This window comes from Acanthopagrus latus, chromosome 3 (genome assembly GCF_904848185.1).
Source record: "Acanthopagrus latus isolate v.2019 chromosome 3, fAcaLat1.1, whole genome shotgun sequence".
NCBI classification, from domain to species: Eukaryota; Metazoa; Chordata; class Actinopteri; order Spariformes; family Sparidae; genus Acanthopagrus; species Acanthopagrus latus.
In genome coordinates this window covers 14,925,271-14,935,671 of record NC_051041.1, presented here as the reverse complement: position 1 = coordinate 14,935,671, position 10,401 = coordinate 14,925,271, and the positions used below count along the sequence as shown (strand labels likewise).

Sequence of the window (10,401 nt, the reverse complement as noted above, 5' to 3'; positions counted from 1 at the left end):
ACGATGCTTTGTCTTGTGTACCGCTTCTTTCCAAAAATTAGGAGACGGTCTGGTGTTGATTTAAGACCAGTCAAGTACAAGGGGAAAACATTTGTCTTAATTTGTAATGAAATAATCAAAAAAAATGTTGTTCCTCTCATTCACCAGCTTTGCTCTTTTGCCTTTTTGTATTTCAGTGAAACTCACTGTTAAAAAGACAATTTTCTTAAAAAGTTCAATAAATACATGATGTTTCCAAAGTCAATCATTAATCGTGTTAAATAATTATGATTTCAATATTGAACAAAATAATTGTGGTCATTTTTGCCATAGTTGAGCAGCCCTACTAGAAATGCAAGCACAATTTTCCGCTAGTACCTAGTTTCGCCTTTTAATAAATCAACAGTGCCGTGATCTATACCTAGGTCTGATGCTGTTTCCAAATATTCTTGGGTGCTAGCAATAATAAGAAGATAATGTCCAAATACTCTTATTTTTCATATTACAATTAAACCTTTGCGATTCATTGACAGGGAGTCTGTTGGATTGAGTCAATTGGATTGAAGAGCAAAATGCACTGTTATGATTACAAGATGAACTGGTTAGTTAGGCTAGTTAGTTTCCTAGTTTCCTTCAGAATTCACTTTTCTTGACCATATTTAGTAACCAAGATATTTGACAGAATGCAGGTTAAATCTTCTTTAGAGCAATTTATTTAATTTATTCATCCTCCTCTTTTCATTTTCATTGTATACCGTCTTTATTAGCCCTTATCATGTAGGTGTTGTCATGAAGGCTATTTGTATTGTTTATATTTTTAAGAAGCAGACAGTTTTCAGTGCAATTGTGCAATACTTTCTTCTTTATTGCTGATATGTTTTATTACTGATTGGACATCACTGCTTGTTTATCTATTGTATTACTTATTACTTTAGGCAAAACCATCTACCTCATATATAGCACAGAAGTGATAGTGGTAATAATTGGCCTACATAGCGTATATAACGGTGTTACTTTTTTGACTTTTTCTTCAGTCATTTCGTATTTGACATTGATAAGCAGGGTTCTCATGGTCATGAAATTCCTGGAAAAGTAATGAAATTAGAAGAAAAAAAAATTCCAGGCATGGAAATGATTTGGATTGAACAGAATGTTTAGGAGACATTTTTTAATACACACTGTTTTTGGCTATTGTTGCTCCTCCCACTCTTCTCCTCTCCTTATCCTCTCCTTCTCCTCCTCTTTATCGTCCCCTTACATCTTAAGTCATCAGACACGTGTCTTCCCTATTTACAGATTGACAGAGAGGTCATCCTGCTAATGGAAGATGCTCAACTGGCAAATTATCTCCTACCATATGGAGACAGGATTGCTTTGTTCAACTTTTGCAAACGTCAAACACAATCGTTAAAGCGAAAGCAGGGACTTTATGAAAAGCTAAGGGAGAAGCTCAAACTTAGAAAGGACACCCACACAGGGGTGGAGGAGCCAGAGACCTTCAACAAAACCAAAATAGCTAGAGCAAAAATATCCACAAGAAGTATCGAAATAGGATGGGTTCACACTGATGGCAAAATAACAGCTGGTCAGGGCAAAGCAAGGTGGGGTAACAAGAAATATCTCAGTTAACATCCAGGCAGGATTTGAAGAAGTCACTATTCTTTCCAGATGGAGAATCCAGCAAAGGTCATAAATCTGATTTTGAATTTGATGTTTGGGATTTTAAGCAAAATCCTTTTCCCAAGGATGTCTCCATCGAAATGATATACAATGCTGTTAAACTCCCACTTCTGCGCTTCTACATATCAACTCAGCCAAAATCAGTGCCAAGTGAAGAGTCAGATGATGACGACCATGGCCGTGCTGATTGTGTCTCTGAGCCTGATGATGAACCAGATAATGAGCCAGATGATGAACAATCAGTGGACAGAAGTTATCGGCAGGATTCGACAGATGAGCCCCATGACGTCCTCACAGATTCTTCAGTAACCAGAGAAAACCTTGCAAGCTCAAGTCAAGGAATCAGAACACTTGTCATCAGAGACCCCATGGCTTTTTCTGTGGGCAAGAACTATGCTATTTTTGAGGATGACCCTGACTCTGAGATCATTTCTGGTGCAAAGCAAACAGTGAATGATGACTCCCTCAGTGACGCGCTGATCTATCAGCTTGATGAGTTACCTCAAAGTCTTGCAATTTTGGTCTTGCACCACTCAAACAGCTTCAGCGAAATGATAGAGGCATTTTCTGACCCTGAAATTGCCAGTACTTGCCAATCAAACTTGCCCCTCCACTAAGATCATATAAGAACACTGTAATTTTTTTTTTAACTTATGTTGGGCTGAAAGGCTGTTATGACAAAATGGGTTGGAGACGAACCTCCCTCAACACATCTGTGGAAGTCTTTGATTGCAGATTATATTTCTCTGGAAAGACTAAGATTTGGTATTAATGGTTAGAGGGACCTTTTTACAGCAAAGTTTGGCAGGTTGTTGGAGTACCATAGACCTCAGAGTGTAACTACCTGAAATGTTAGACCTAATAATGACTTTTGAGATCATTGCTGTGGATGTATTCTGGATTTACTACATATTTCATATAATCTAAAATTAAATACACTGTGCTGGACTGTTATAATTTTGAAAATGTTCAATAAAAAGAATGTTTCAAAAAAAAGTGCACAGTGATCTGAAGGCAAGCTTTTTTTAGTTTGTGAGCTCACAAGAACAAGACGTCCTCAGGCATGCATTGGATGATTTTAGCTCTGTTGATGATGATGACCTTCTTGAAGTGCTTGACAGATATGAATGTCGGAAGAGGGTCACTGCTGCTACTCTTCCAGAAATCTCAGATGAAATATCTCACAAGGAACTGGTGCAGAAACCAAAGCTTGTCATCGACTGCTGCAGAGAGATCACACAGACACAGATTCATCTCAGCTCTGGGGAACTGACCAAAATGTATAGTGACCTCACACCCCACCCCAAAGAAAGTAGCAGGAATATTAAACTTTCCTTCAAGGGTGACATCCAAGCAGGCAGAGCACCTGAAAAGATACGTCAGGGGAACTTAATGAAGAAAACCTTGGGAGATTTTTGAGGTTCTGCACTGGCTCTGATTTGTTGGTTTCTGGTGTTATTAAGGTTGACTTTACAGTTCAGATCAATTTCACGAGAAGGCCAATTGGACGTACATGTGGGATGCTCTTAGAACTGTCTGACAGCTATGATCATTTACCTGACTTCCGCAGTGAGTTCGGTTCCATTCTAGAGAGCAACATCTGGGTAATGGACACTGTGTAGTCAGGAGTTATGATATCAAGGGTTGCAGTCTGAATGCTTTCACTTTTGAATGGAGTGAAACAGTCATTCTCACAAACACATGCATCATTAAAGGGATTACCATGTTCTTCATATAAACACACGCAGTAAGCCACACACATGCTTGTTCAATATAAAATAACCACAGTAGTGACTATTGATAACTGATAATAACTGCTATAATGATAAAGGTAAGAAATGAAGGGTAATCAAGTATGAAGGATATGCTGAGACTTACTACCCAGCACCATCTGATTGAAAAATGCATCTACTCACTGCAGTGTGATGAGGTGAAGTGTGAACCAAATACACAGCACTTTTATTGTTCTTTAAAAATGCAGTGCCAAGCGTGATCAGATATATTGGGGTATATCAAGAAGGGAATTGGGGTATCAAAAAGCCTGAAGGCCAGAGTTTGTAAGAGCCAATTATATATGTAGAGGAAAAGCACCTGTTTCAACAAAACAAAGCGAGGCAAACAGCTACTGGTGTACATGCAGTTATGCATGGAGTCAGACATACTGGAGTCACGTACACCGAAGCTACGCGCAGGTGCGGAAGGAAGAACAGGGATTTTCCAGAGGAAAAATAGCAGTGTCAGCAGAAATCAAGAAGAGCAGGGATTGGTTGAGACCATGAAGCCTGGGAAGACATTCCCAGTTTTTTGGTTTTAAAAGAGGATGCTCGGTGCTTTAAACCTCGGGTCAGTTTTTTCACGGATTTTGTCTGTGTCTGATCTCATTCTTTGTTTGCCGGCAAATACATTTCTGCTGCACTCAGCCATGAAGCTCCTGGTGACTTTTTTGATCTTCGAAATGTTTTGGACCAACCAAGAAAAGTGAAGTCAATTTACGACAACGCACATAACCTTCTAATACTCTCGTGTCAGAATGAGAATTCCTTTATCAGTCCTGCAAACTGAGAAATATGTCCGTCAAAGCAGCCAAAGGACAGTAATATTACAAAAAACAATGATAATAGTGAAAAATAAATAAAAATCAAGAAATGGTAATACTCATATATACATACTATCTACAAATATAAACAGTGTAATATAAACAGTGTGGCAGTGTAATAAACATGGGTATGAAAATTGCCCAGTTAGTGCAAAACCAAAAAGAGAAATGGGTTATGTAAAAGAGTTTGTATTGCACAGTGAGGTTTAGTGGGAGCAGTGCTGGTTGTGGAGTCTGACAGCAGCTGGACAGAAGGACCTGTGATACCTCTCCTTCACTCACTTGGGTTTTATCAGTCTATCGCTGATGGAGCTGCCCAGTGCTGTGATAGAGCTGGACTTCCAAAGTCTCTTCCTTCCATAGAAAAATGACCAAAGCCACTACAGAGTCATAGAAAGTCATCAGGAGTGCCTCCTGCACGCCAAAGGAGCTTCATGAACCGCTGCCCCGTGTGAGGTTCAAACTCACGGCCTTCAGATTATGAGACTGATGCACTGCCTACTGCACCTGTGGGGCAAGAGCTGCATTCATGTACAGCACAGGGCTTCGAGTACAGCTGACTATTGTTTTTTTTTTTTGTTTGTTTTTTTAAGCCGGTTTCTTTTATTTGAACTCATTTCATTTGTATTGTTGGTGATGGTGTCAGTGGGCGTTGCAGACCCAGATCAGGAACAGCTACCGAGCCCAAGCTCTCTAAGAAGCAGGGAACAACTTGCCATGACCCTCAGAACAATCTTGAAAGGACACGGGAAGAAACCTCGGGAAAGGCAATTCAAGAAGTCCCCTCTCCTCAGCTGGATGGGTGTGTACACGCATTTGTTCTTTGTGTTTGTAAGTTTTACATGTCTGAACTAACCTTAACTATTTTTTTATGGATTGAAGAATTTCTTCTTCAATTACAGTTGGCTAACCGGAGCAGTAATCACAATGTAAGCAAGTAGTAAACGCACCAGCATGAAGTTAAGCCTGGAGAAACACTTTGAGACATAAGAGTGTAACTTACAGACGAGTACAGAGAGTATCCAGACATTCAGAATGTGTAGGGCCAAGGGAGTGAAGATTCTATGGATAGCCTACATCAAGAGTGTGTAGGGTAGCATCTATCTACCCACATCCACAGGAACATCCGCACGTTCGGATTCCAGTTTGTTGTCCTCGTGTAACCGGACCTCCTCAGACCGAAACAAACTTGGTCCACACCAGTCTGTTTAGATCCACAGAACGGGACTGAACCGCTGGCTAAATCTGCGGGTATAAATCCACTGCAAGCCGCAGAGAGACGGAGCATCCTGCCCACAAGAACATCCACAGATTCCGATTCCAGTTTGTTGTCGTCTCGCATCTCTGACATACCAGTGCTCTGTGCAAGTGTCCGATTCACGTTTGTTGTGTTTCTCGCAAATATCTCCACTCAAAGCAGCTTGTTTATTAAGGTGTGTCATGGGGGTGGGCTCTGCAGTGAACTGGTGCGCGCGTGACTGTGGCGGCTATGGTTGACAATGCTGGTGAAATTCGCAAATCATTTATTAAATCATTTATTAAGGGTATCTTTGTAGTCCAAACAAATCCGAGGTTGCACACCCTTCAACCACGCAGCAGCCATGTTGAAAATCTCAGGTCAGTCTGATCCTGATCTGCAGAGATTTTAGACGCACACACACACACACACACACACAGAGGTTATGTTGTCCCACTTCTGCGCTTCTACATATCAACTCAGCCAAAATCAGTGCCAAGTGAAGAGTCAGATGATGACGACCATGGCCGTGCTGATTGTGTCTCTGAGCCTGATGATGAACCAGATAATGAGCCAGATGATGAACAATCAGTGGACAGAAGTTATCGGCAGGATTCGACAGATGAGCCCCATGACGTCCTCACAGATTCTTCAGTAACCAGAGAAAACCTTGCAAGCTCAAGTCAAGGAATCAGAACACTTGTCATCAGAGACCCCATGGCTTTTTCTGTGGGCAAGAACTATGCTATTTTTGAGGATGACCCTGACTCTGAGATCATTTCTGGTGCAAAGCAAACAGTGAATGATGACTCCCTCAGTGACGCGCTGATCTATCAGCTTGATGAGTTACCTCAAAGTCTTGCAATTTTGGTCTTGCACCACTCAAACAGCTTCAGCGAAATGATAGAGGCATTTTCTGACCCTGAAATTGCCAGTACTTGCCAATCAAACTTGCCCCTCCACTAAGATCATATAAGAACACTGTAATTTTTTTTTTACTTATGTTGGGCTGAAAGGCTGTTATGACAAAATGGGTTGGAGACGAACCTCCCTCAACACATCTGTGGAAGTCTTTGATTGCAGATTATATTTCTCTGGAAAGACTAAGATTTGGTATTAATGGTTAGAGGGACCTTTTTACAGCAAAGTTTGGCAGGTTGTTGGAGTACCATAGACCTCAGAGTGTAACTACCTGAAATGTTAGACCTAATAATGACTTTTGAGATCATTGCTGTGGATGTATTCTGGATTTACTACATATTTCATATAATCTAAAATTAAATACACTGTGCTGGACTGTTATAATTTTGAAAATGTTCAATAAAAAGAATGTTTCAAAAAAAAGTGCACAGTGATCTGAAGGCAAGCTTTTTTTAGTTTGTGAGCTCACAAGAACAAGACGTCCTCAGGCATGCATTGGATGATTTTAGCTCTGCTGATGATGATGACCTTCTTGAAGTGCTTGACAGATATGAATGTCGGAAGAGGGTCACTGCTGCTACTCTTCCAGAAATCTCAGATGAAATATCTCACAAGGAACTGGTGCAGAAACCAAAGCTTGTCATCGACTGCTGCAGAGAGATCACACAGACACAGATTCATCTCAGCTCTGGGGAACTGACCAAAATGTATAGTGACCTCACACCCCACCCCAAAGAAAGTAGCAGGAATATTAAACTTTCCTTCAAGGGTGACATCCAAGCAGGCAGAGCACCTGAAAAGATACGTCAGGGGAACTTAATGAAGAAAACCTTGGGAGATTTTTGAGGTTCTGCACTGGCTCTGATTCGTTGGTTTCTGGTGTTATTAAGGTTGACTTTACAGTTCAGATCAATTTCACGAGAAGGCCAATTGGACGTACATGTGGGATGCTCTTAGAACTGTCTGACAGCTATGATCATTTACCTGACTTCCGCAGTGAGTTCGGTTCCATTCTAGAGAGCAACATCTGGGTAATGGACACTGTGTAGTCAGGAGTTATGATATCAAGGGTTGCAGTCTGAATGCTTTCACTTTTAAATGGAGTGAAACAGTCATTCTCACAAACACATGCATCATTAAAGGGATTACCATGTTCTTCATATAAACACACGCAGTAAGCCACACACATGCTTGTTCAATATAAAATAACCACAGTAGTGACTATTGATAACTGATAATAACTGCTATAATGATAAAGATAAGAAATGAAGGGTAATCAAGTATGAAGGATATGCTGAGACTTACTACCCAGCACCATCTGATTGAAAAATGCATCTACTCACTGCAGTGTGATGAGGTGAAGTGTGAACCAAATACACAGCACTTTTATTGTTCTTTAAAAATGCAGTGCCAAGCGTGATCAGATATATTGGGGTATATCAAGAAGGGAATTGGGGTATCAAAAAGCCTGAAGGCCAGAGTTTGTAAGAGCCAATTATATATGTAGAGGAAAAGCACCTGTTTCAACAAAACAAAGCGAGGCAAACAGCTACTGGTGTACATGCAGTTATGCATGGAGTCAGACATACTGGAGTCACGTACACCGAAGCTACGCGCAGGTGCGGAAGGAAGAACAGGGATTTTCCAGAGGAAAAATAGCAGTGTCAGCAGAAATCAAGAAGAGCAGGGATTGGTTGAGAAGACATTCCCAGTTTTTTGGTTTTAAAAGAGGATGCTCAGTGCTTTAAACCTCGGGTCAGTTTTTTCACAGATTTTGTCTGTGTCTGATCTCATTCTTTGTCTGCCGGCAAATACATTTCTGCTGCACTCAGCCATGAAGCTCCTGGTGACTTTTTTGATCTTCGAAATGTTTTGGACCAACCAAGAAAAGTGAAGTCAATTTACGACAACGCACATAACCTTCTAACACTCTAGTGTCAGAATGAGAATTCCTTTATCAGTCCTGCAAACTGAGAAATATGTCCGTCAAAGGAGCCAAAGGACAGTCATATTACAAAAAACAATGATAATAGTGAAAAATAAATAAAAATCAAGAAATGGTAATACTCATATATACATACTATCTACAAATATAAACAGTGTAATATAAACAGTGTGGCAGTGTAATAAACATGGGTATGAAAATTGCCCAGTTAGTGCAAAACCAAAAAGAGAAATGGGTTATGTAAAAGAGTTTGTATTGCACAGTGAGGTTTAGTGGGAGCAGTGCTGGTTGTGGAGTCTGACAGCAGCTGGACAGAAGGACCTGTGATACCTCTCCTTCACTCACTTGGGTTTTATCAGTCTATCGCTGATGGAGCTGCCCAGTGCTGTGATAGAGCTGGACTTCTAAAGTCTCTTCCTTCCATAGAAAAATGACCAAAGCCACTACAGAGTCATAGAAAGTCATCAGGAGTGCCTCCTGCACACCAAAGGAGCTTCATGAACCACTGCCCCGTGTGAGGTTCAAACTCACGGCCTTCAGATTATGAGACTGACGCACTGCCTACTGCACCTGTGGGGCAAGAGCTGCATTCATGTACAGTACAGGGCTTCGAGTACAGCTGACTATTGTTTTTTTTTGTTTGTTTGTTTTTTTAAGCCGGTTTCTTTTATTTGAACTCATTTCATTTGTATTGTTGGTGATGGTGTCAGTGGGCGTTGCAGACCCAGATCAGGAACAGCTACCGAGCCCAAGCTCTCTAAGAAGCAGGGAACAAGTTGCCATGACCCTCAGAACAATCTTGAAAGGACACGGGAAGAAACCTCGGGAAAGGCAATTCAAGAAGAAGTCCCCTCTCCTCAGCTGGATGGGTGTGTACACGCATTTGTTCTTTGTGTTTGTAAGTTTTACATGTCTGAACTAACCTTAACTTTTTTTTTTTTTAATGGATTGAAGAATTTCTTCTTCAATTACAGTTGGCTAACCGGAGCAGTAATCACAATGTAAGCAAGTAGTAAACGCACCAGCATGAAGTTAAGCCTGGAGAAACACTTTGAGACATAAGAGTGTAACTTACAGACGAGTACAGAGAGTATCCAGACATTCAGAATGTGTAGGGCCAAGGGAGTGAAGATTCTATGGATAGCCCACATCAAGAGTGTGTAGGGTAGCATCTATCTACCCACATCCACAGGAACATCCGCACGTTCTGGTTCCAGTTTGTTGTCCTCGTGTAACCGGACCTCCTCAGACCGAAACAAACTTGGTCCACACCAGTCTGTTTAGATCCACAGAACGGGACTGAACCGCTGGCTAAATCTGCGGGTATAAATCCACTGCAAGCCGCAGAGAGATGGAGCATCCTGCCCACAAGAACATCCACAGATTCCGATTCCAGTTTGTTGTCGTCTCGTATCTCTGACATACCAGTGCTCTGTGCAAGTGTCCGATTCACGTTTGTTGTGTTTCTCGCAAATATCTCCACTCAAAGCAGCTTGTTTATTAAGGTGTGTCATGGGGGTGGGCTCTGCAGTGAACTGGTGCACACGTGACTGTGGCGGCTATGGTTGACAATGCTGGTGAAATTCGCAAATCATTTATTAAATCATTTATTAAGGGTATCTTTGTAGTCCAAACAAATCCGAGGTTGCACACCCTTCAACCACGCAGCAGCCATGTTGAAAATCTCAGGTCAGTCTGATCCTGATCTGCAGAGATTTTAGACGCACACACACACACACACACACACACACACACACACACACACACACACACACACACACACACACAGAGGTTATGTTGGTTTTATTGCATGGACTTTAGCAAGGGCAAAGCATGCAGCTCAATACTTATTTCAGTTTCTATCAGTCATCATCAAAAATCCTTATTGATAAAATCACAATACTTAAAATAATTTAATCTAAAAGACCTGAGGCCTGGTTAAAAATACTCAAATGTAGATGAGATGGAGAGAGTCAGTTCTTTTCCATGGCATGCCTTCCCTTCCTGCTGAATGTCCAAGTCCTTGAGGCAAATCACAACCCC

At 41.2% G+C, this 10,401-nt stretch overlaps 1 long non-coding RNA gene across 1 annotated transcript; it reads right to left on the bottom strand.

Moving 5' to 3' along the window:
- Positions 1-6,847: 6,847 nt before the first annotated feature.
- LOC119016510 lies at positions 6,848-10,401 on the bottom strand. The gene is made up of 2 exons (XR_005074179.1): positions 10,286-10,401; positions 6,848-10,064 (listed from the first exon to the last, which is right to left on the bottom strand). It is a non-coding gene; the product is annotated as an uncharacterized LOC119016510 (long non-coding RNA).